This window comes from Rhinopithecus bieti, unplaced genomic scaffold, assembly GCF_001698545.2.
Source record: "Rhinopithecus bieti isolate Rb0 unplaced genomic scaffold, ASM169854v2 scaffold_11565, whole genome shotgun sequence".
NCBI lineage: Eukaryota > Metazoa > Chordata > Mammalia > Primates > Cercopithecidae > Rhinopithecus > Rhinopithecus bieti.
Genome location: NW_016807049.1, coordinates 2622019 through 2648302, shown reverse-complemented (window position 1 = coordinate 2648302; position 26284 = coordinate 2622019). Strand labels below are relative to the sequence as shown.

The following is a 26284-nucleotide window of genomic DNA, read 5'->3' as shown; positions in this document are numbered from 1 at the left end:
AAAAAAAAAAAAAAAGAATTTCCTACTTCTATCATCAAATATTCAGGTATAAAATAATTAAGTTGGTTAAATTTGCAAATTTTAAAACTGATTTATAAACCAGCCAACAGGTATCTAAGGAAATGAGTTTCAAACTCCCCTTAATAATATCTTTTGTCACCACAACACAATGATCAAAATCAGGAAATTAACACTGGCACAGTAGTGTAAACACAACTATAGACCTTATTTAAATTTCACCAACTTTTCCACGAATGTCCTTTTTCTATGCTGGTATCCAATACAGGTTCTCAAATAGCATTTAGTTATTATTTGTCCTGAGTCTCCTTCAATAGATGATTGTTTCTCAGCCTATGCTTGTCTTTCGTGACCTTGACACTTTTGAAGAGTGCTGGCAGCTGCTTTGCAGAGCGCTCTTCAACTTAGTTTGTCTAATGTTTTCTCATGATTGGATTGAGGTAAGGCACTGTTGACAGGTATGTCACAGGCTGTGCTGTTCCTAGTATACTGTATCAAGAGCACATGGTATTCATATATCTTACTGCTGGTGATGTTAACCTTAGTCGCTTGGTTAAGGTGGTGTCTGCTGGATTTCTTAATTGTGAAGTTTCTCTTTTCCCTTTGTAATTAATAAATATCTTGGAGGAGATACTTTGACACTATGAAAATATCCTGCTGCTCTTCAAATTGATACCTCAAATTCCAACCCCCACACCACACATTTCATTCCAGTCTTTCCTCACTCTTTATTTGTAAGGAATATGTCCCCCAAAAATGAGAAACTTGGCTCTAATTATTGCCTATATTTACTTACTTGTTCAATCCCAGCATAAATATAAAATGGCTTTAGAATTGCTAAACCATAATCCTGTGAGAACCAAAGTTACTAATTAGATTACAGTTTTTTTGTATAGAGCTCTTTGGCTTTAGCCCTACAATGTCCAATTAAAACATTGTTTTCCAAAGATATTTTGTTCGGTTAATTCTTTTCTTTCTCGGTATCTTTGGTGGTATTAAGGTATTCATTCATTTAGGCTTATTTGTTACTGCATTATTTTATGTTGAGTCTTTCCTTCTCCATCCTGGCTGAAATTAACTGTTTATATATTTTGGGATATTTTATAATATGTGAAACCTGATAGAAGTTTTAAGAATTAGAGCTATGAAACAAGAATATTCAAAGAATTGTCACTACCCATTCCTGTTTCTTCTTTTTTTCCATCCTGTTAACACCTGCCCTCCATAGGTAACTACTCTTTTTAGTTTCTGGTTTATACTTCCTGCATTTCTTTACAGAAATGAACAGATACATGTCTATGTTCTTCTACCCTGTTCTTACATGAAGGGTAGTCTACAATAATATGGGCACTTTACTTTCTTCATTTGATATCATATCACAGGAATCACTTGGTATCCGTTCATAGAGATCTTCCTCATCCTTCTTTATAGGTGTAATACTACATTACATGGAGGTTTACTGAATCACTCTCCTATGTATGGGCATTTAGGTTCTTTGTGTAATTAAAACAATATTCCTCTGATGTTTTGTAATTATATAAAACACTGCAGTGTGCAAATTCACTCATATATATTTCTGTGTAGTAAAAATATACTTTATTTTTAAATGCAATAGCTGCTAACAATATACACTGATTTTGATGTTCCAAGAAAATACATGTATTCAATAATAAGCTTTCATTTGCCTCTTCAAGAAATTCCAAAGAAAATACTCCAGTTCTGTTCAACATTATGCCTTGAGGAGTTGAAATGTTTTCCATGATAAAAATATAATTTGTGCGGCCCACACCTTGATTATTTATAAAAGATGGAGTTTCTAAAAACCCATATATATCAACAATGAATACTCCCTTCTCTTTGAATTCAATGCTTAATTCAAATTGATGTAAGACATTGGTGAATCAATAAACTTGATGAAATGTGTCAAAATGTTCATGAAAAAATACATTTTATTTCCTCTCCATTTCAATTTGTAGATATTTTCTAAATGGGATTTTAAGTGCACAGAAATAAAAGCTATCTACATGTAACTCTGGAGATATTAAAAACACAACACACATAAAGTTAACATGCCTAAATCCTAGAACTGATTCACTTAGTGTGAGAATAAATGTCAGAAATCTCTTAATTATATATAGATTGCTTAAGGGTTTAAAGATAAATTTTGTAAGCCAGAATTACCAAGAAATAAAATCTTATTTGAATTTTACCACAAAAGTTAACACTCATAGTAAAGTAAGACAATAGAATTGTGTAGAAAATTCACATCTACATCAAAAAAGAGAAGTTTTATCAACTAGAACAGTAGAGTGCTGTTCAACTGTTGAATACGAAAATTTCTCAGAATCCCTTGGAAAACGACGAGACTTTCCATTCAGACTCCAATCTCCTCATTTAAGTAAAACAAAACAAGGTGTTTAAATGAAGGGGAATGATTTGTTAGGTTTAAAAATAGAATCAGATGTTTTCAATTATGTTAATTCATGCACTACATGAATTGCCTACCATAAAAACTTTTATGTCCCAAATTTCTGAAGATTTTAAGCTATAATCTTTCCATAAACATACACGGAGGTGAAAGCATGTTGTAGGATCACACTTTTCACTAGCATTCGTCCATTTGCCAGTTCTCATTGCATTTGACTAACTTCCCCGATAAAGTAATATCTGTCTTTCTACAGAGAAAAATAATTCTGCCTTCAACATAATCATAATAGACCTGCCTTCCTTGAACGTCTAGGTAAATGGCCAAGTGTAATCACTGGATAAATAAAAAACAATGAAGATAATAAATAAAAATGAAAATACTTTGCATTTCAGAATGTGCTTTTCATCACTCTGTTTTGAAGAATGAAGCTCTTTCCTCTGTTAGCCCTCCACTCTGCACCACTTGGTCCACCATTCGCTGGAAAGAACAGATCTCACTTCTCTTGAATCTTTTTTATACATTCGACTATAAAGCAAGGTCCAATATCACTGGAATGAATGCTAAGTTGCCACTATTTTGAGAGTAGGTGAAGAGTGATAATGCCTGCCTGTGTACTGTACAGATGGGACAGTCTCACTCACTAAAGCTACTGCAAAATAATTTCTCAATAGATAACTGCATAGTGCTTCTTCCTTGAACCAGATAAATCATCATCCAATATTTTATTACAGAAGGATGGGTGCTCAAACTTTGATCGGCAATAAGGAGTTTTAAGAAAGGTAAGGCAAAGAAATCTCCCTTAGCCAAATGGATACAATACAGAGCTTTTTGTATCTTTCTATATTAAGCTAATTACTGATAGGTTCAAAAAATGAAGTATGCTTATAAAAAGCTGCTTCCATAAAGCCAGTGCTTTCTAAGTGTTAGCATGTCAAAGGGAGAAAACATTGTGATTTCAAAGTAATACACTTAAAATTAAAAAAAACAACAAAAAGCAGCCTAGGAGAAATAGTACTTCCTATATAAGTTAGGTATCAAAAATTATAAAAATGAGCTGGGCGCAGTGGCTCACGCCTGTAATTCCAGCACTTTGGGAGGCCGAGGCAGGCAGACAAGGTCAGGAGTTTGAGACCAGCCTGACCAACATGGTGAAACCCTGTCTCTACTAAAAATACAAAAATTAACCGGGCGTGGTGGTGCATAGTGTATTCCCAGCTACTCGGGAGGTTGAGGCAGGATATCGCTTGAACCCGGGCGGCAGAGTTTGCAGTGAGCCGAGATCATGTCACGGCACTCCAGCCTGGGCAATAGAACGAGACTCCATCTCAAAAAAAAAAAGTAAAAATGTATTATAGTCACAACCACAGTCTTTGGAGGAGTAGTTAGAAAATTTAATTTTTTAATATAAAGAATAAATACATAACAAAGTGTTAGCAAGTTCATCCTCCCTTGTTAGAGGAAAAATAATTTCTTATTTAGGACTTCAATTTAAAACAAAACAAAAGCCCTTAAAAGCAAAACAAAACACAAAGCGGCAGAGTGCTGTTCCTCAGCTTGGTTATAAACAAATTTCACTCAAGGAAGTGCAATAAGTAAGATCAGGCAAGATTGTAGTAAATACACATTTGCCATGACTATAATTTAGTCCAAAAAGAATGAACAATCCTCTACACAAGATAAATGGGGTGAGAGAGTTGGTAGTCTGTTGATAATCTGTGTCTATATTAAATATGCTTTAGAAACAAAAATTTACGTGATATTTGGTTAAACCGTAGTCATTCCTTAGGTTAATTTCTGTAAATGTTAATTTTTACATTACTAATCATTTTACTGCTATAGCTAAATCAACTACATATTAGTTTATGTAGTATTGCTCAAGAGATCTACAAATAACAGCAAGCTCTTTGATCACCTAAAAATGAGCTATGTAAACTAAAGGAAGAAAGCAATAATATTCCAAATGAATGGTACAGGGCACAATACGTATAACAAACATAAATTTAGAGAGAGTATAAGGTACGCATCAGTTTATCTTATAAGGACAAAATGCTTGAGGAAGGTCTTGAGAAAACACTCCCTCCAAACTTTTAGCATCTACATTGTGTCAGATGTTACAATTGGTATGAAGGATAAATGCTTTTAGGCAAAAGTAAAAACTTACCTACAAAGCAAAATAGCCAAGTCTACTGTAGTGACTTTTTGTAGAAGGCTTTCTTCTCTGGTGGCAATATTCTTTAGTGCATATCCAGGATAAACTAAATTGAAACAATATTTTGATACAGTAGCAATCTTTTATATACTTTTACTAAATTTTACAAAATTCTAAAATTATGTAAATTTTGGTACCATGCATTATGCACCAGTTTGGGGCTGCCTGATGAAGGCATGGCTACTATTTTAATATTAAACATTGCACCTGAAAAGTTCTGCCCTCTATATTAATGGGCACAATGCTGAGGCCTCCTAAGAGATGGCAAATGACCTCTATACAACGCTCTTGTATTGGTTCGAAACCCGAGAGTGCGCCAACAAACAACACAAGGTGGTGTGGAGCAACACACTCTTTTTAATGACCACCTGGGTGCAGAGGGGCTGAGGCCTAAAATAGCATCAGCACCAAATGAGGACGGGGCAGGGGTTTTGTAGTCTCCTGTAACAGGAAGTGTCTCAGTCTGATGTAACTGCTACGTGGTACCCTGATGGCCTCTTGGTCTTCAGCGAGTACGTGTCTTCCAGCCAGCTCTCTTCCTGCTTCTGCTGTGTTGCTGACGCACACGCTGCTGGCACAAGTGGCCTTGCGCCTTGGGACGGGCCTGAGGAAGGAGGAGCTATTCATTTCCTTAAGCTTTCATGCCCCAGGGAGAATCTTTCAATTTAAAGTGAAAAGTCTGTGATGTAGCCTCCAAATTTGAGAAGAGGGGGACATGGGTACGAGGGGCAGGCAGGGTAAAAGGATTTTAAAATAATACGGCTTTGGAGTGTTATATCCTAAATATACTTTAGGATAACTACTATACCTTGCTTGTCTATCCTTGACCCTAACCTTGAATAACTGCATGTTCTTGCAAAATGCAATTTCACTGTAGAAAAAGGAGCAGTCTGTTAGGAAAAGCATATTAAGGCAAGACCTAAAGACATATCTATCATAAATGTGATTTTACTTGTTGAGTTTTTGGATACATCACTATAGGCTTTTTCAACCTTCTTACCATGGGGACAGGTGTTGGGTAAACTCATCCCTTCTATATGCATTAGCTGGGTAGCTCCATACGCCAGTCATTCTTTTTGGAATATCAAAGCTATGATATTTTTTGGCCACCACCTTGACAGTATGCAGTTTGGGCAGCAGGTCAGCTAATGTCATTTCATTGCCAGCCAGAAATTTACGTTGAGAAAACTTAATGTCCTCCATGTTATTTTTATCAATTTCATCAGAAAGGAGAGGATTCAGATATTCGTTCAGGTTCTGCAGGGTTTTCAAGAGACTCTTCACCAGTGCTTCATTAGCCTCTGGCATTGAATTCTTGATCCATGCATGCAGAGTTTGGCAAAGACGTCCCTTCCAGCAATATTTGATTCTGTGTGTTTTGGTGAAAGCTCTAAGTACTTGGGCAGGCATAAGACGTATTCAAGAAATTCCTCAATCTTATTTACATCTGTTTTGACCTCATTGTTGAAAGTTATAAATGGTGGGTGGGTCCCAAGGGGCAAGTTTTGCAGATCTGCAGGCTTCCTTTTCAAGTCAACAATTCTAACACTAAATACAACTCCTTTGAGCCAAAGAGTCATGAAGAGCCTCTGGGAAAGGGGGCAGTTTCCTGTCATTTCACCATCACTGCCAGCCTTGACGAAGAGCTCTGTGAGGGGCTCTGTCCTCCTCCTTCAGCCTGTTCAGTGAGGCCCATTCAGCAACATCAACAAGGCCATGGCCTACTCAGCTGGGCTCCTGGAATGGCGGTGGCTGCCTCTGTTCCGGGGCAGCTCTGGTTGCTGGCTCCCACCATGCTGCTCACTGGATGGTCCTCATATGTGTTTCTGAATTGTGGGAGGTGTGGCATCAGGATAGATTCCTAGAAGTCTGATTCCCATGTTGAAAGGTAACATTTGCTTCCTTGCAGGCTCTCCAACAAGAGTGTGCTGTCACATTTTAAAATGTATACCAATCTGATAGATGAGAACTGGTATCTCAGTGTTGCCCTGATATGCATGTCTCTAATGATAAGTGGCTTTGAACATGTGTTCGTCTATTTGAGGACTAGTTTTATATCTTTGCTTGGAAAATCATTTATTCATGTATTTTTCCAAAAATATTATTTTCAACAGAACAGACCAGCAAGGAAAGCAGATGAAACTCAAGAAGAATTGTTTTGAATACATTTAACATTGACCAGTTCAAAGATGAAGGACATTTCACTCTCAAAGCAAGTCAACATATAAGGTAAGTCCACATTACATTTTTAGATTATAAGTAATTGTATACATACAGTGATATAATGATTGTATCATCCTCAGAGTCAGATAAGTGAAGTTCCTGTTTTGGGTTTCACATTTTACAAGGCTCAGAGGTGGCCCTCCTCCTGCCATGTCCGTCTCTGTAGAGTAAGGATTCCATGGGCCAAGAAGAGAAGTCACTCAGAACTGGTAAACCCTTCTAGACTCACACCTGGTATGTGAGGCCTTGCAGTTCTCTGCCCAAATGGTCCTGAGTTGGCTTCCAGTGCCTGGGTGAGCCTGTTTCTTGAATCCATCCCCTCAAAGATAGATGATGATAGGCCCCATGGGTAGCAAAAGAATGGCTGTTTGAAGGGAATGGGGTGGAGTGAGCTTAGATTGGCTATAGTGTGCACCCAAGTACATATAAAGCCCCTTTGTTATGTGGGGTGGAGCCTGGATTGGGAAGAGGATGGAAGGTGGCTGTGAGCTGGGCTCTCAGACTTGTATCCATTCCCAGGACTTGTAAATGTTAGTGGCAGTCCTATATATTGAAGTAATCTTTTAAAAGTGCATGCTTAAAAAGAATTCTTTGTTCACATAGCTGAGAAAATTGATAATATAGGGACATCTCCAAGTCCTGAAGTATGAAATGTGTAAGACCAAATAGAAATCATTTGAAAAAGTTGGAGGGCAAGTAGTGCCTCATCTAGAGCAAGTTTTAGTTAGAGCAAGAACTTGAGGAGAATGCTGAGAGAAAAGGATGAGGATAAAGATTTTGTGGATGACTGACCTTGTGTTCCAGAGGGCACAATGAAGGAGTTTCAAGTGAGGAAAGGGCATAGGATATGGGGTAAAATAGGGCATCTATGAAGTCAAAAGGTGAGTTAAATGTAAGGAATGAATGATTAATTTGGAGTGCTGGGCTTTCTATGGCAATTTTAATAGCTTTATTGAGATATAATTCACATACAACATTTATTAAAATATATAGTTCAATGGTTTGTAATAAAGCATATTCACAGAGTTGTGTAAGCTCTAACATAATCTAATTTTAAAATGTTTTCATTGCCCCAAAAAGAAACCAGTACCCATTAGTAGTCATTCCATATCCTGCTACCTTCTAGCCTCGGCAAGCACTAAGCTACTTTCTATCTCTGTAGATTTGCCTATTTTGGAAAATATATAAATGGAATAATAAAATATGTGTTTTTTTGTGACTGGCTTCTATTGCTTAGCATGTTTTCAAGGCTCATCTATGTTGTAGCATATGTTGGGTTTTGTTATTGCTATTTGTGATTGCTGAATAATATTCTGTAGTATGGATATACCACATTTTGTTCATCCATTCATAAACTCATGGGCATTCAGATGGTTTTCACTTTTTGGCTATTATGAATAATGCTGCAATGAACATTTATGTATACATTTTAATGAGGACATCTGTTTTCATTTCTCTTGGGTACATGCCTAGTGGTGGAATTGATTGACCATGTGGTAAATGTTATATAAATGTGCAAAATATAGACTGGGCATATTGACCCTGTATCAGTCAATTTTCACACTGCTATAAAGAACTCCCTGAGACTGGGTAATTTATAAACAAAAGAAGTTTAATTGACTCACACTTCTGCATAGCTGGGAAGGCCTCAGGAAACTTACAATCATGGCAGGAGGCAAATGGGAAGCAAGGCACGCCTTACATGGTGGCAGGAAAGAGAGTGAGTGCAGGGGAAACTGCCACTTTTAAAATAATCAGATCTCTTGAGAATTTTCACATTATTGCAAGAACATTATCGGGGAAACTGTCTCTACGATCCAATCACCTCCCTTCCAGGCCCTCCCCGATAGGTGGGATTAAAATTCAAGATGAGATTTGGATGGGGACACAGAACCAAACCATATCATCTGCCCCTGCCGCCTCCCAAATCTCATGTCCTTTTTACATTTCAAAACCAATCATGCCTTCCCAAAAGTCCCCCAAAGTCTTAATTCATTCTAACATTAACTCAAAAGTCCAAGTCCAAAGTCTCAACTGAGACAAGGCAGTCCCTTATGCCTATGAGCCTGTAAAATCAAAAGCAAGTTACTTACTTCCAAGATACAGTGGGGGTACAGGCATTGGGTAAATTTTCCACTTGAAATGGGAGAAATTGGTCAAAACAAAGGGGCCACAGGCCCCATGCAATTCTGAAACCTGGCTGGGCAGTCATTAAATTTCCTTTGACTCCATGTCTCACATACAGGGCACACCGATGTAAGAGGTGGGTTCCCACAGCTTTGGGAAGCTCCAGCCCTGTGGCTTTGCGGAGTACTGCCCCACTCCTGGCTGTTTTCATGGGCTGGCATTGAGTGTTGGCGGCCTTTCCAGGCACACAGTGCAAGCTGTCAGTGGATCTACCTTTCTGGGTTCTGGAGGACAGTGGCCCTCTTCTCACAGTTCCACTGTGCAGTGCCCCATTGGGGACTCCATGTGGGAGCTCCAACCCCACATTTCCCTTTCACACTGTCCTAGCAGAGGTTCTGCATGAGGACACTACTTCTGCAGCAGACTTTTGCCTGAACATCCAAGCATTTCGATACATCCTCCGAAATCTAGGTGGAGGTTCCCAAACCTCAACTCTTATCTTCTACACATGTGCAGACCCAATACCACATAGAAGCCACCAAGGCTTGGGGCTTACACCCTCTAAAGCAATGCCCCAAGCTGTACCTTGGCCCCTTTCAGCCACAGCTGCAGCAGGTGGCATGCTGGGTGCCATGTCCCAGGGCTGCACAGAGCAGTGGGTCCCTGGGCCCAGTCCAGGAAACCATTTTTCTCTCCTAGGCCTCTGGGCCTGTGATGGGAGGGGCTGCTGCAAAGGTATCTTACATGAGCTGGAGACACTTGCACAAGTTTCTGCAGCCCGCTTGAATTCCTCCCCAGAAAATTGGTTTTTCTTTTCTATCACATGGTCAGTTTGCAGATTTTCCCATTACACTCTGCTTCCCCAGAAAATTGGTTTTTCTTTTCTATCACATGGTCAGTTTGCAGATTTTCCATTTACACTCTGCTTCTCTTTTAAACATATATTCCAATGTCAAACCATCTTTTTGTGAGCACATATAACTGTACACTTCCAGGAAAAATCATGTCACATCTTGAGTGCTCTGCTGCTTAGAAATTTCTTCTGCCAGATACCCTAAATCATCACACTCAATTTCAAAATTCCATAGATCTCTAGGGCATGGGCAAAATGCTACCAATCTCTTTGCTAAAGCATAGCAAGAGTCACCTTTACTCCAGTTTCCAACAAGTTCCTCATCTTCATCTAAGACCCTCAGCCTGGACTTCATTGTCCATATCACTATCAGCATTTTGGTCAAAGCCATTCAACAAGTCTCTAGGAAGTTCCAAACTTTCCCATACCTTCCTGTCTTCTCCTGATCCCTCCAAACTGTTCCAACCTCTGCCCATTACTCAGTTCCAAAGACACTTTCCCTTTATTAGGTTATCTTTGTAGCAGTGCCCCGCTCCTGGTACCAATTTCTGTGTTAGTCCATTTTCACACTGCTATAGAGACCTCCCTGAGACTGGGTAATTTATAAACAAAAGAGGTTAAATTGACTTACAGTTTTGCATGACTGGGGAGGCCTCAGGAGACTTACAGTCATGGCAGAAGGTGAATGGGAAGCAAGGCACATCTTACATGGTGGCAGAAAAGAGAGTGAGTGCAGGGAAACTGCCACTTTTAAAACTGTCAGATCTTGTGAGTGAGAACTCCCTCAGTATCACAAGAACAGCATGGGGGAAAACCACCTCCATGATCAATTCACCTCCCACCAGATCCCTCCCTTGACATGTGGGGATTGTAATTCAAGATGAGATTTGGGTGGGGATATGGAGCCAAATCATATCAGAACTTACATTGTTTAAATCTTCTTAACAGGTACCCATTAGGTCAAAAGCCCTTTAGTGCCAAAGTAAAATTTTTATACATCCAATTGTTTTAAATATAACCCGTGTCAGCAGACTTAGCCATTTAGACACTGCCTGCTTTGCATGCTTTGTAAAACTGTACCTAATATCTGTTAGCTATAGGTGAGATAAACCCTGTGGCTATAAAGGACTCCAAGTTTTTGCTGCCCTGCAGAGTTCTCTGATCCAGCAGTTCCCTGCAGTCCTGTGCAATGACATTAGTTAGACCCAAATCTTCTTCATCTCCTTCTCCCTGGAGAGCTTCCCTCACCCTTCTCTTCTGGGTGGTAGCCCACAGGCCTTTGCTTTTGAAAAGCTTCATACCATGCAGGGCTTCGCTCACATGCAAACCTGTCAAAAACACCGCCTAAATAAAGCTTGTGTGTGCTACTACTACTGTAGTTGTATTTTTATCATTGATCAGCACTGAAATGATTAAGCCAGGAATTTGCTCTTTGCTTAACATTTTGAGGAACTGTGAAATTATTTTCTAAAATGCATGAACCATTTTGCAATCCCACCAGTATTGTATGAGGGTTTCATTTTCTCCACATATTTGCTAACACTTATTATTGTATTTCTGATTGTAGCCATCATACTGGGTATAAAATGGTATCTTATTGTAGTATTGATGTGCATTTCTTTAATATTTAATGATGTTCAGCATCTTTTAGTGTCTTTACTGGCCATTTGTTTATCTTCTTTGGAAAAATGTCTATTCAAATATTTTGTTTATTTTAATATTGGGTTATATATGTTTTTATTACTGAATTGTAAAGGTTCTTTGTATATTCTGGCTACGTATACCTTATCAGATATATGCTTTGCAAATGTTTTCCCCCATTCTGCACTTTGTCTTTTACTTTCTTGATGGTGTCCTTCGGAGCACCAAAGTTTTCAATTTTTATAATGTCCAATTTATCTTTTTTTTTCCTTTTACTTCTTTTTATTTTGATGTCTTATCTCAGAAGCCATTTCCCACCCCATCTTCATGATGGTTTACTCCAATTTTTTCTTCTGGTAGATGTATTTCATATGCTTGGGTGTGATTTACTTTTTGTTGATTTTGTGATGTAGTGTGAGACAGAGATCCAAATTCATTATTTATGTAGATTTGTCCAAGTATCACTTGTTGGAAAGACTATTCTTTCTTCAGTGAATTGTCCAGGCAACTCTGTTGAGAATCAATTGCCCATAAATGGGAAAGCTTATTTCTTGCTCTTAATTTTATCCATTGTTTTATATGTACATTCTTGTGTCATTACCACCCTGTTCTGATTACTGTATTTTTATAGTAAATTTTGAACTCAGGAAGTACGAATCCTCCAACATCATTCTTCTTTGGCTTTTCTGATTCCCATTTAATTTCATGTGAATTTTGGGATTAGCATGTCTATGTCTGCAAAGAAAAGGCAACTGGAATTTTGATAGCAATTGCTTTGAATCTGTAGATGAATTTGACAACTGTACTAGGTCATATTCACAGGGGCCAGGGTTTAGGACTTTAACATGGCTTTTGAGAAGACACAATTCAACTCATAACAAGGAATATTGTCATATCAATATTATTCTATGGATATGTGATGTTTTTCCATTTATTTATATATTCTTTTATTTCTTTCACCAATGTTTTGTATTTTCAGTGTACAAGTCTTGTACTGTTTTTGTTAAATTTATTCCAAAGTATTTTATTCTTTTTGATGCTACTATAAATTATATTTTTAATTTAATTTTCAGATTTTCCATTGCTAATATATAGAAATACAATTTATTATTGTATATTTATCTTATATTTTGCTACATTATTATACTCATTTATAAGTTATAACAATTTTTTTCTATGGATTCCTTAGGATTTTCTGTATGAAAGGTCGTATCACTTGCAAATGGAGATAGTTTTACTATTTTCTATTTTTTTTTTCTTTTTTCTTTTTAGTAGAGACAGGGGTTCACCATGTTGGCCAGGCTGGTCTTGAACTCCTGACCTCAGGTGATCCACCCGCCTCAGCCTCCCAAACTTCTGGGATTACAGGCGTGAGCCACCCATCACACTTTTCTTTTTCTTGCCTAAATTTCCTGGCTAGAATCTCAAATATAATGTTGAATGAAAGTGGCAAAAGTGGACATCCTTGCTTCTTTCTTATTTTTGGAGGAAGGCATTCAATCCTCTATTGTTAAGTATGATGTTAGCTGTGGGGTTTTGGTAGATTTTTTTTTTTTTTTTTTTTTTTTTTACCAGATTGAAGATAGTTACTTGGTATTAATTCTTTAAATGTTCTGGATAATTAATCTGGAGGTGGGCATTTCTTTATAGAAAGCTTCAAGATTATTAACACAATCTCTTTACTTGTCATAAATCTACTCTAATTACATATTTCTTCTTGTGTCTGTTCCTGTATTTTGTGTCTCTCCAGGATGTGGTCCATTTTGTCTGTTATCTAATTAATTTTTTGAAAAACATGTATTTCTAGGATTCCCTTATAATCCTTTATATTCTTTAATGGGTTAGATATATTCCTTCTTTCATTCCTGGTTTTTGAAATTTGAATCTTCTTTTTCTTGGTCAGCCTAAGCTAAAGATTTTTCTATTTTGCTGCTCTTGTCAATGAACCAGCTTTTGGCTTCATTGATGTTCTTGATTTTTCATCTCTGCTCTATTGCATTTATTTCAGCTCTACGTTTTGTCTTCTTTCTGCTTGCTTTGAATTTATTTGCTTTTCTTTTTTAGTTTTATAATGTGGAAAGTGAGATTACTGATTTAAGATCTTTCCTTCTTTTTGATATTGGCATTAGCATCTCTATATTTACCTTCAATAACTGATGCTGCATCTCAAAAGTTTTGGTATTTTGTGTTTCATTTTCATTTACTTCAGAATATTTTCTAATTTCTCTTGTGATTTCTTCTTTGATCTACTGGTTATTTAAAAGTGTGTTTTTGATTTTCAAAACTGTGAATTTTCCCAAAACCTTACGTTGTTGATTTCTAACTTAATTGATTTAGGTCAGTGAACACACTGTATTATTTCAATATACTGAGGCTTGTGTTATGGACTAGCGTGTAATCTATTTTGAAGAATGTTTTACATGATTTTGAGGAAAAGTGTGTGCTGCTTCTGTTGGGTAAAATGTTGTATATATCTGTTCAGTTTAGTTGTTTTATGGTGTTGTTCAGGTCTTTTGTTACTTTGTTGATCATTGGCCTGTGTGTTTTATCCATTACTGAAAGTAAGGTATTGAAGTCTCCAGCTATTATTGTTGAATTTTCTATTTCTCCCTTCAGTTCTGTATATTTTACCTCATATATTTTGGGGCACTGTTATTAGGTACATACATATATTGTAATTGTTATTTCTTCCTGATGACTTGATCCTCTTATCATTATAAGATGTCATTAGTTTCTTTTAACAATTTTTGTCTTAAAGTTTATTTTGCCTGATCTTATTCTAAAAGCCCATCTTTTTGTTACTCCTTGTGTGATAGCGTGGTAATACTTTCCATCTTTTCCCATTCAACTTATTTGGGTCTTTGAATCTAAAGTATGTCTCTAGATCATGGGTTGTAATTTTAAATTTTTATTTATTTTTATTTTCTTTAATCTTTCCTTCAATTAGAATATTTAATCCATTTATGTTTAATAAAATTACTGGTATACTATATTTCTTTCATTTTGTTATTTGTTTTCTGTGTCTTGTATCTTTTTTATTTCTCTACTCCTTGATTACTGTCATCTTTTGTATTGAATAGATACTTTTAGGGTAATGTTTTTAATATCACTTTAATTTCTTTGTTGCTTATTTTACTATAGTTTTTGTTATTCTCTTAGAAGTTGGAGATTACAATTAGTATTTCAATGTAAAATAATTTAATTCAGATTAATAGTGTGTTAATTTCAGTAGGATACCAAGTATGATTTAGTGGTCAGCCAATGATCAGTAGAAGATTTTAGTTTTTGTGGGTACATGGTAGGTATATATATTTATGGGGTACATGAGATGTTTTGAAACAGGAATGCAATGTGAAATAATCACATCGTGGAGACTGGGGTATTCATCCACTCAAGCATTTATCCTTTGAGTTACAAACCAATTATACTCTTTAAGTTATTTCAAATGTACAATTAGCTTATTATTGACTATAGTCACCCTGTTGTGCTATCAAATAGTAGGTCTTATTCATTCTAACTTTGTTTGAACCCATTAACCATCCTGCCCTCTCCTGGAGCTCCCCTTTATACATCCCCATCTCTGGTAACCATTCTTTACTCTCTGTGTCCACGAGTTCAGTTGTTTTGACTTTTAGATCCCACAAATAAGTGAGAACATGCGATGTTTGTCTTTCTGTGCCAGGCTTATTTTACTTATAATGATCTGTTACATCCATATTATTGCAAATGACTGAATCTCATTCTTTTTTATGGCTGAATAGTACTCCATGGTGTGTATGTACCACATTTTCTTTACCCATTTATCTGTTTATGGACACTTAAGTTGCTCCCCAGTCTTTGGTATTGTGAACAGTGCTGCAACAAACATGAGTGTGCAGATATGTCTTTGATACACTGGTATCCCCCCCCCCGTTTTTTTTTTTGCGTCTATACCCAGTAGTGGGATTGTTGGATCGTATGGTAGCTCTATTTTTAGTTTCTTTGAGGAATCTCTAAGCTGTTCTCCGTAGTGGTTGTATTAATTTACATTCCCACTGACAGTGTACAAGAGTCCCCGTTTCTCCACATCCCCTCCAGCATTTGTTATTGCCTGTCTTCTGGGTATAAGCCATTTTAATTGAGGTGGCTGAGATGATACTCATTGTAGTTTGGATTTGCATTTCTCTGATGATCAGTGATATTGAGCACCTTTTTATATGCCTGTTTGCCATTTGTATGTCTTCTTTTGAGAAATGTCTATTCAAATCTTTTGTCCATTTTTTGATTGGATTATTAGATGTTTTTCTATAGAGTTGTTTGAGCTCCTTATATATTCTGGTTATTAATCCTTGTTAAATAGGTAGTTTGCACATATATTTTCCCATTCTGTGGGTTGTTTCTTCACTTTGTTCATTATATCTTTTGTTTTGCAGAAGCTTTTTAACTTGATGTGAAACATTTTGCTTTCGTTGCCTGTGCTTGTGGGGTATTGCTTAATAAATTTTTGCCTGGACCAATGACTTGGAGATTATCCCCGATGTTTTCTTGTAGCAGTTTCATGGTTTGAAGTCTTAGATTTAGATCTTTAACCCCTTTTGATTTGATTGTTGTATAGTCTGGCTAAAGATTTGTCAATTTTGCTTAATATTTGAAAAAAAAAACCTTTTTGTTTCATTGATGTTTGTATTGATTTTTATTTCATTCATGATTTGATCTTTATTAATTTTTTCTTCTACTAATTTTGGGTTCAGTTTACTCTTGCTTTTCTACTTCTTTAAGATGCATGATAGATGGTTTATTTGAAGGTTTTCCTCTATATTGATGTAGCTCTTATGCTAAACTTCCCTATTAGTACTGCTTTTGCTGTTTAGGTTTTGGTATATTGTGTTTCTTTCATCATTTGTTTCAAAAAAATTTTCAGATTTCTTCTTAATTTCTTTACTGACCACTGGTCATTCAGGAGCCTATTGTTTAATTTTCATGTATTTGGATAGTTTCCAAAATTCCTCTTGTTTTTAATTTCTAGTTTTATTTTATTGTGACCAAATAAGATGATTAATATTATTTAAAATTTTTTGAGTGCTGTAAGAGACTTGTTTTGTGACTTAACATACGGTCTATCCTTGAGATTGATCTATATGCTAATGAAAAGAAGGTGTATTCTGCAGCTCTTGAGTTAAGTTTTCTGTAAATATCTATTAGACCAATTTGGTCTACAGTGTAGATTAAGTCTGATGTTTCTTTGTTGGGTTTCTTTCCGGAAGATCTGTTCAATGCTGAAAGTGAGGTGTTGAAAGCTCCCGCTATATTGCATTGGGGCCTATGTCTCTCCACCATGATTGTAAGTTTCCTGAGGCCTCCCCAGCCATGAGAACTGTGAGAAAATGAAACCTCTTTCCTTTATAAATTACCCAGTCTTGGGCAGTTCTTTATAACAGTATGAAAATGGACTAATAAACCATTGTATGTTTTTTGGTTTGACATTACCATGAGGTTTGCAAATACTAGTTTATAACCCATTATTTTAACATGTTAACAACACTGTTTACATAAACAAATAAACATGCAAAAGGAAAACTAATAAAAACTCTGCATCTTATATTCATCCTCCCATCTTTTTTATTGTTTCTATTTATATCTTATTTTACCGACTATGTCTTAAAAATTTGTTGTAGTTATTTTTGATTGGCCCATTGTTTCGTCTTTCTACTTAGTATGAGCATAGCGTACACACCACAGTTACAGTGTTGTAATATTTGTGTTTTTCTGTGTACTTAGTATCACCAGTGAGTTTTATACCTTCGGGTGATTACTAATTGCTCATTAATACCCTTTTGTTTCTTATTGAAGTACTCAGAAACATTTATTCTAGGACAAGATCTCTTAAATCAGCTTGTGGTTAATGCTGCCTGGCCTGGGACTCACCCATCAGAGTAGTGGGCTCCCCTCTCGTCAAAGACAGGTCCGGAAATGCCATCTAAGGGTCAAGTATTGGCATTGAGGACTCCAAGAGCCCGCTTGGTGATCTACCCCACTGTGGCCATGCTGGTACCTAAAATGCAAGACTAAGTCCCCTTTACTAGTCCCTCTGCTTTCTCAAGCAGAAGGAGTTTTACCCCATAGCCATCATAGCTGGTAATGTGCCAAGTCTCACCTGATGCCAGCAGGTCTCAGAGGCTCACCCAAGACTCTCGATGTAATACCTGGGTAACACTGCTGGTTATTCAGGGCCCAAGGGCCTTTCAGTTAGCAGATGATGAATGCTGCCGTAACTGGGTCTTTTCTTTCAAGACATTTGGTTCCCTCTGGCCCAGGATGTGTCTAGAAATGTCATCTGGGGGCTAGGATCTAGAACAGGGGCCTTACAACTCTGACCAGTGCCCTATCCTGCTGCGGCTGAGCTGATATCCAAGAAGCAAGACAAAGTCCTCCCCACTCTTCCCTCTTCTGTCCTCAACTGAAAGGAAGTGTCTCTTTTGAGTTGTGAACTGTGCAGCCTGGGGTTAGGGGAGGGGTGATGCCAGCAGTTCCTTGCCTACCCCAGCTGGTGTCTCCTTGCCCCCTAGCAGGCCACTGCCTCTGTGCCTAGTTCAGCACTAGGACTCGCCTAACAGTTGCCGTTTTTATGGCCTAGACTTCCTTTCAAGTTTGCTTGGAGACAGAACACTGTAGCCTTCGGTGGCGAGGTTTGTGGGAACTCATGTTCTGTCTGCTGGGCCAGGCGATTCTGCTCTGGGTAGGACTGATTTACATGCTCCCTTTGTGGGTGGGTGTCAGCTGAGTTTGGTCCGATTTTCCCTTCTTCTGTAACAGGACAGCTCTGAGTTCAGTGCCTCACAATTGCTATATTCACCTCCCCCAGCACCCCGAGATGCTCTCAGCAACAAGCTGCCATGGCCAGGGGTTGGGGAGGAGTGTGGTCGGTGATTCAGGACTGTCTTTTCTATCTCTTCTGTGCCTCTTTCAGCAGTAGGAAGTTAAAGCCAGGTACTATGAGTGCTCACCTAATTTTTGATTCTTATGATGGTGGTTTTTTGTTTGTTATTTTGTTGCTGTTTTTTTTTGTTTTGTTTTTTTGTTTTCTGTGTAGATTGTTGTTAAATTGGTGTCCTTGTGGAAGGAACAATTGGTGGAACCTTCTTTTCCACCATCTTGCTGCACCTCCAAGCACATTTCAGTAAGTTTTAAAGACAATTTTAGCCCTCAGTTTCTGTCTTCTCAAGACCCCAAGTTCAGGCAGGGGTGATGACAGGCTTTTCCTGTCCCAGGTCTTTCTGAGCATATATACAACCTTGCACATGCAATCATCCTTTTAGATCCCCAGGAATATATTGAAGTTTTTTAAACTTCCTTATGCTTACTTTGTTTTCCAGGAGCTGCTTTTAAATTATGGCCAGGGTTTTGTTTGCACCAACTGACTTCACAGCTCAAGGCAGCTGCAATGTTGTCAGTAAATTGTTATTGTTTTGGCAATGCTCCGGGAGTAGGGCTTTTTAGAATTTCAGCTGAGCTGGACTCTGAGTTAAGTCAAATAGCCACAACACCCCAGGAATGGAGATTTTGTGAGTAGCTGGAAGTTGAGACAAGTATTGACTATGCTGTGGAAATGCTGCTTTTAATGGAGTACCAAACAGGATCAATCTTGTCTGTTAGCTATGAGATTGCTTGTTTTTCATCAGGCTATCAGGCCACTGAGCTTGGGAAGGAGGAGTGATGGAAATAGCCACATGTCAAAACATCAAAGACCCCACTGTCGTACCAAGGTTCAGTAGTTTTTCTTGCATATATATATTTTTTAAGTGTGTTCTGTGGCTTTGTTTAATTTTAAGGTTTCAAAAATGGTTAATTTTAGTTTTCTCAACATTTTTATTGTTTTGCAAGAGACTAGTCCACCACCGAGGTCTTCACTCCCTCATTCCAGAAGTTGATTCTTTCTATAGCAATTAATATAAGCAGACAAAAATGGCGTTATGTAATTACTCCTAATAATTCCAAGGCAAAATAAATAAATAAATCAACAAACAAATAAAATGGTTGAGAGGCTCCAAGTGTCAAGTGTCATGGGGATGAGAAGAACTTTCCCAGAGCCAGAAACAATTCTAAGACCTTCCTCTGACCACAGCTGATGAAGACATGGAGGCTTGCAGATAGAATTATCTCTAAGATAAAGGAAGGGTGGTAGTTATTTACATGGTTTAAGCATCCATGGATGGGGGGATTTCTAGATCAATCTACCAACCCCACCTTAAACTTTAATGCCTTTTGATTTGGAGTGGTAGTGGGATGAAAGAGATAGATGCCTGCAAATGTTTTATTTAGTATCATCCTATTCCAGTGTTTAATGTATTATGATGCTCTAGAACTTTGGCAGAAAATTACTAACTGGTGGAAATTGGTGTTCCAGATTGATTGGTAGATGCCTCCTCCTCTTCCTCTGTTTTATCTCCAGTCATATTAAATGTGAACAAAGCTAGTATAAGTAGAAAGGGATTATTTTGGGCATCCAGGCAAGTTGTCTAAAACTGCAATAAACTGTCAGGAATATAGTATTGGCTAAGAACACATTTTTTTTTTTTTTTTTTTTTTTTACCTTATAATCAGGGAAGGCATACCAGGAATATTTGACTGCAGTTAATTATATATTGTGTTGGTAGAATCTAACATGGAAAAGTCAGATGGCTTCCTTAGGGATAGGAAAGTCTCTTTTAAAACTTAGGAAGTGGGTATATACAGGATCTTAAGACAATGATAATCTTATGATTGATCATGCAAAAGTAGGCTTCTCTTTACCTTGTTGTGAACTATGTCTAAGCCTAGGGCATTCCTTGTTATGCTATATTTCCTCTCTCCCATCCCATATTTTGATCTTAGAACAGATTATAATTATGCTTTGGAGTCATATGTCAGGTTCATTACCGTGGTATAAAATATTTTATCAATGCATAGATAACAAAAAATGGGGGGGGGGGTTTCATTCTAAAGGATGTATTTCATCTTGGGAACATCTCAATAAAATTATTATAAAATGAAAAGCCAGTGAGATTAAAAAGCTCTATGGCGTATCAGCTTTGCTCTTGAAATCAAATTTGCTCCTAGGCAGAGGGAAAATTTGCTGTAAGAATCTGAAACTTCAGAGTTTGACAAAAGGAAAGGGCTTTAGTAGGAAACACGGTCTCAGGAAAAAAGGGTGTTTTTCTCTTGCAGACAATTTAGGAGGGTGAGAAACAGAAAGAGAAGGATGGCATGCCAATAAGAGAAACAGATTACATTTCTTTTGGAGGAGGACCTAGGTTATATCTGCTTGAAAGGGGTAGAGGAAGAATAGAGGTAAATTAAATACTGTATAATTTTCCATGAATAGAGAACAAGTGGTGGAAATGCATGTTTCTGTTGCTATTAAAATAGCAAAAAATACCCAAGACTGGGAAAATTAAAACATGAAGGGAAGACAAGGCAAGCAGCACACAAATGACACATTAACCTTCATTTTGCCCTCGAAGGGAATGGCTTCTGAAGCATCAGCTGCTGCAGTTCAGTTCGGTTTAGGTGTCTGTTGACAGCAACTCTCTGACTGGGTCAAACATGGGGGCAAAGGAAAACTTTTCCTAATGATGCAGTGTCAAAGGCAAAACAAAAATGTGAAGATGAATCTCTAAATTTAATGTTTTATTTGGGAAAAATAATTGCAATTTGGGGTATACATGCTGACTGGTGGTCTGTGGTATATCTGAAGAACAAAGAGAAGGTTAGAGGTTTTATGAAAAAGGTAAATGTTAGGTATTGCCCTTTGAAATAGTTCATTGGTACTAGTAAAGGTTTGGTGGGCTTGCAAGCTTCAACTGGGAGCAATGATGGTGGAAAAATTAGTCCTAGAGGTGTAACAAGTTATCCTGGAAGCGATAGATAAAACTGATTTTAGGTTAATATAAGCAGTTTCAGCAGTCAGGCTTGCAGAAAACTGCATTCTTGGAACAATGTTTTGTATTCAGGGTACTCTGTTAGTTGAGTGCAACAAGAGTGACCCAATTCATATGATCAACTTTCATTACAGCATACATATGCTCATAAAAAAAGGGGTGAGCATATTTACCTTTACTAGTGCCAATGAACTGTTTTGAAACCAGAGCAAGAGGCTGGGGCAGCAGGACAAAAATGCCTTGGTTAGCAATATGGCTCTGTGTTGCCACCGAAATCTCATGTCAAATTGTGATCCTCACTCCTGGAGCAGGCTCCTGGTGGTAGGTGATTAGATCATGGAAGTGGCCTTTCCCATTGCTGTTCTGGTGATAGTGAGTACTCACAAGATCTGGTTGTTTAGAAGTGTGTAGCACTTGCCCCTTCTCCCTCTCTGTCTCCTGCCAGGCATGTGAAGATGTGCATGCTTGCCCTTCACCTTATGCTGTGATTATAAGTTTCCTGAGCCATGCTTTCTGTACAGCCTGTGGAACCATGAGCCAGTTAAACCTCTTTTATTTATAAATTATCCAGTCTCAGGTAGTTATTTATAGCAGTGTGAAAATGAACTAATATAGTTATCATCCTAGTTGAAATATAAACACAGATTAAAGGGCTGAACTGTAAGAAATACTAAGTCATAGACTTTGCCTGAGAGTTTTGGAGTACTCTTCTCACAATAGCGCTTCTAAGTAGACCTCTACACCATCTGGCTTTATAGTGCTAGGAACTCAGGGAGTCAAAATAAAATAGAAGTGAAGGTAATTTAAATATATAGGCTGTTCCTTGTTATAAACATGTGATCAATCTGGTGATTTCAGTTTCTTCCATTTAACATTTATATTATTGTGTTTCAGAAGGCAGGGGTACTTTAAATGCCATCCTCTAATAAAAGAGGAAGCATGTATAGGTGTGTTATCCAAAGGACCACCAGGATGGCTAAATAGAAAGAAGAGCTTTATTGGTGATATCAGTTTGCAAGTAGGGAAGAGACAGTTCCTGATGTGAATCAAAAGTGCTCTGTCTCCGAAGAGGGAAAGGGGGAATTAGCTTTTATGTCTCATGGGGTCTGTATTACACAATAGAGTCAAACATATTCAGCAGGTTTGGGGGAATATCTGTACATATTTATGAAGGAAGCTGAGTGCATACACAATGAATAAACATATATGTAACATACATCCCATGCTCACTTTGGGGTGGGGTTTTAGCATTAAAATGAAGAGGAATTTGGCTTGGTATATGAAAAGGTAAACTATAGGATGCAAATACAGCTTGTGGACAGTCTCCATAAGGTGGCTGAAAACTGGCTTGCAGTCTGTGGTTGTTTATCAGGAAAGAATGTTTGTGAGGCAGGTCCTTTGTCCAATCTGAGTTGTAGTGGCCTGGGTCGTAAATCAGTCAGGAAGGGTATGACATTTTGCCTGATAGCTCCTATTGTTAGGCAGTTCAGCATGAGTGAGGTTTTTTTGTTGCTGTAAAAATTTAGGGAGTTGCCGTGCCAGCTGAGCCCCGGGCCCTTGGCCAGTAGGTAACTTTTTGTTTCCTTAACCTTAGAATCTATCTTAGTTGATACAGGGACATCAATTTAGATCTCTGAAATTGCAGACGGATGGTCTTCTCCTAAAGATATAGAACGCATAGTATCATGATTCACTTTTGTTGGGAGCTTTCTTCTGTTTGACTCTAAATTCATAGGGTGTAGAGCAAACATTAAAACATTGATTGGTATATATTGAATTATTATGCAAGAGTAATTTATCTTTTATTTCTTTATTTTTTCCTGTTCTTCCAGATAATACTACATTTCTGTTATGGTTTGTAGCTGGTAACAATGTGTCTTTAGATTATGAAGTGTATTGGTTTATTGGTTAGGATGATTTTGGCTACAAGTAACAGAAGACCACAACTCAAAATAGCTTATTCAATAAGAAAGATGTATTTTCTGATAAATAAGAAATCTGGAGATAGAAGAGGTCTCACTGTTGGTTTGTGCAGAGCTCAGTGATGTAAACAAGAGCCCAACTTCTTTCCTTCTCTCTATTCCTCTATCATGGTGGTTTGTGTACTGTGAGTAACTTAGTGAAGTTGGAAGTATGTTTCTGAGAGTTTCTTCCCTTCTGAAGTTCTAGACTAGGGTTGACCTCAAGATAAATTTGCATGAGATTTAGATGTGAGAGATGAAGCAACAGTCACTATACTTAGAAGTGGCTGCTTTTGGTCATGCACATTGTCTCGATCTGCCAGCTCACATTATCGGCATGGAACAGCACACAGCTTCTCCAACACTGATGATATCTCCTCCTTCAGCTTCACTGAGCCTTGGGACAGATGTGTGTGCATCTCTCTGGTAAAGGGCCCGACCTTCTGTAGGTCATGCACAAAACCAAATTTGAATGCTATGAGAGACAGATGCAGATTTCAGTTTGTTTTCATGGAAAACAGTGTTTTCCAGTGTTGGCTTTGCTTTTTCTCACTTCACTTTCAGCTTTTCCTTTTAAATGATTACTTGCAGTGACTTCAAACCCACCACTAGATGCAGAAGCAGTAACTTTCCATGGATCTCTCCACCAGCTCCCTTTTATGATCTCTGGTTAATTACTTCTCTGTGATCCCCTAACAATTCATTTCTGGATGTGTATTTCCCCTGCTTCTCCTAGAATTGAGAAACGTCTAATTCCTATAATAAATTATCTGTTCTATATAACTCATACAAGTTTTACTTCTCCGTATGAACCTCTACTGACACAGCCTTCACCAATATCATGGTTAGCCCCTCTCATAGTTACAAGTCAACCATCTCAGAATCAGGTAGCACATAGAGATATGATAACACACAGTAGGAGAAATATGACTGGGGTTTGGATTCACATCTTCTAAATCACTCGGTTTCATAGAGAAGGTCGAATATTGGAACAAATTCAGACGCTTGCCAACAAGAAGGAAAGAGTTGAGGGTGGGCAATTCCAAGATGGTCGAATAGGAACAGCTCCAGTCTACAGCTCCCAGTGTGAGTGACGCAGAAGACGAGTGATTTCTGCATTTCCAACTGAGGTACTGGGTTCATCTTACTGGGGCTTGTTGGACAGCGGGGGCAGGACAGTGGGTGCAGCCCGCTGAGTGTGAGCCGTAGCAGGGTGAGGCATCGCCTCACCCAGGAAGCGCAAGAGGTCAGGGAATTCCCTTTCCTAGTCAGATGGCACCTGGAAAATTGGGTCACTCCCACCCTAATACTGCTATTTTCCAACGGTCTTAGCAAACGGCACACCAGGAGATTATATCCCGCACCTGGCTTGGAGGGCCCCATGCCCACAGAGCCTTGCTCATTGCTAGCACAGCAGTCTGAGATTGAACTGCAAGGTGGCAGCGAGGCTGAGGGAGGGGACGCCCGCCATTGTTGAGGCTTGAGTAGGTAAACAAAGCGGCCGGGAAGCTCGAACTGGGTGGAGCCCACCACAGCTGAAGGAGGCCTTCCTGCCTCTGTAGACTCCACCTCTGGGAGCAGGGAATAGCCAAACAAAAGGCAGCAGAAACCTCTGCAGACTTAAATGTCCCTGTCTGACAGCTTTGAAGAGAGTAGTGATTCTCCCAGCACAGAGTTTTAGATCTGAGAACAGACAGACTGCCTCCTCAAGTGGGTCCCTGACCCCCAAGTAGCCTAACTGGGAGGCACACCCCAGTAGCGGCAGACTGACACCTCACATGGCTGGGTACCCCTCTGAGTCGAAGCTTCCAGAGGAATGATCAGGCAGCAACACTTGCTGTTCAGCAATATTTGCTGTTCTGCAGCCTCTGCTGCTGATACCCAGGCAAACAGGGTCTGGAGTAGACCTCCAGCAAACTCCAACAGATCTGCAGAAGAAGGTCCTGACTGTTAGAAGGAAAACTAACAAACAGGAAGGACATCCACACTAAAACCCCATCTGTACGTCACCATCATCAAAGACCAAAGGTAGATAAAACCACAAAGATGGGGAAAAACAGAGCAGAAAAGCTGAAAATTCTAAAAATCAGAGTGCCTCTCCCCCTGCAAAGGAACGCAGCTCTTCGCCAGCGATGGAACAAAGCTGGACAGAGAATGACTTTGATGAGTTGAGAGAAGAAGGCTTCAGGCAATCAGACTTCTCTGAGCTAAAGGAGGAAGTTCAAATCTATCGCAACAAAGCTAAAAACCTTGAAAAAAGATTAGACGAATGGCTAACTAGAATAACCAGTGTAGAGAAGTCTTTAAATAACCTGATGGAGCTGAAAACCATGGCAGGAGAACTACATGACGAATGCACAAGCTTCAGTAGGCGATTCGATCAACTGGAAGAAAGGGATGAAGCGGATGAAGATCAAATGAATGAAATGAAGTGAGAAGAGAAGTTTAGAGAAAAAAGAGTAAAAAGAAATGAACAAAGCCTCCAAGAAATATAGGACCATGTGAAAAGACCAAATCTACGTCTGAGTGGTGTATCTGCAAGTGACGGGGAGAATGGAACCAAGTTGGAAAACACGCTGCAGGATATTATCCAGGAGAACTTCCCCAACCTAGCAAGGCAGTCCAACATTCAAATTCAGGAAATACAGAGAACGCCACAAAGATACTCCTCCAGAAGAGCAACTCCAAGACATATAATTGTCAGATTCACCAAAGTTGAAATGAAGGAAAAAGTATTAAGGGCAGCTAGAAAGAAAGGTCGGGTTACCCACAAAGGGAAGCCCATCAGACTAACAGTGGATCTCTCGGCAGAAACTCTACAAGCCAGAAGAGAGTGGGGGCCAATATTCAACATTCTTAAAGAAAAGAATGTTCAACCCAGAATTTCATATCTAGCCAAACTAAACTTCGTAAGTGAAGGAGAAATAA

At 38.4% G+C, this 26284-nt stretch overlaps 1 pseudogene; it reads right to left on the bottom strand.

Moving 5' to 3' along the window:
- Nucleotides 1-5548: 5548 nt before the first annotated feature.
- The window catches only part of LOC108534418 (chloride intracellular channel protein 4 pseudogene), a 24290-nt pseudogene continuing 3554 nt past the window's right edge, over nucleotides 5549-26284 (bottom strand).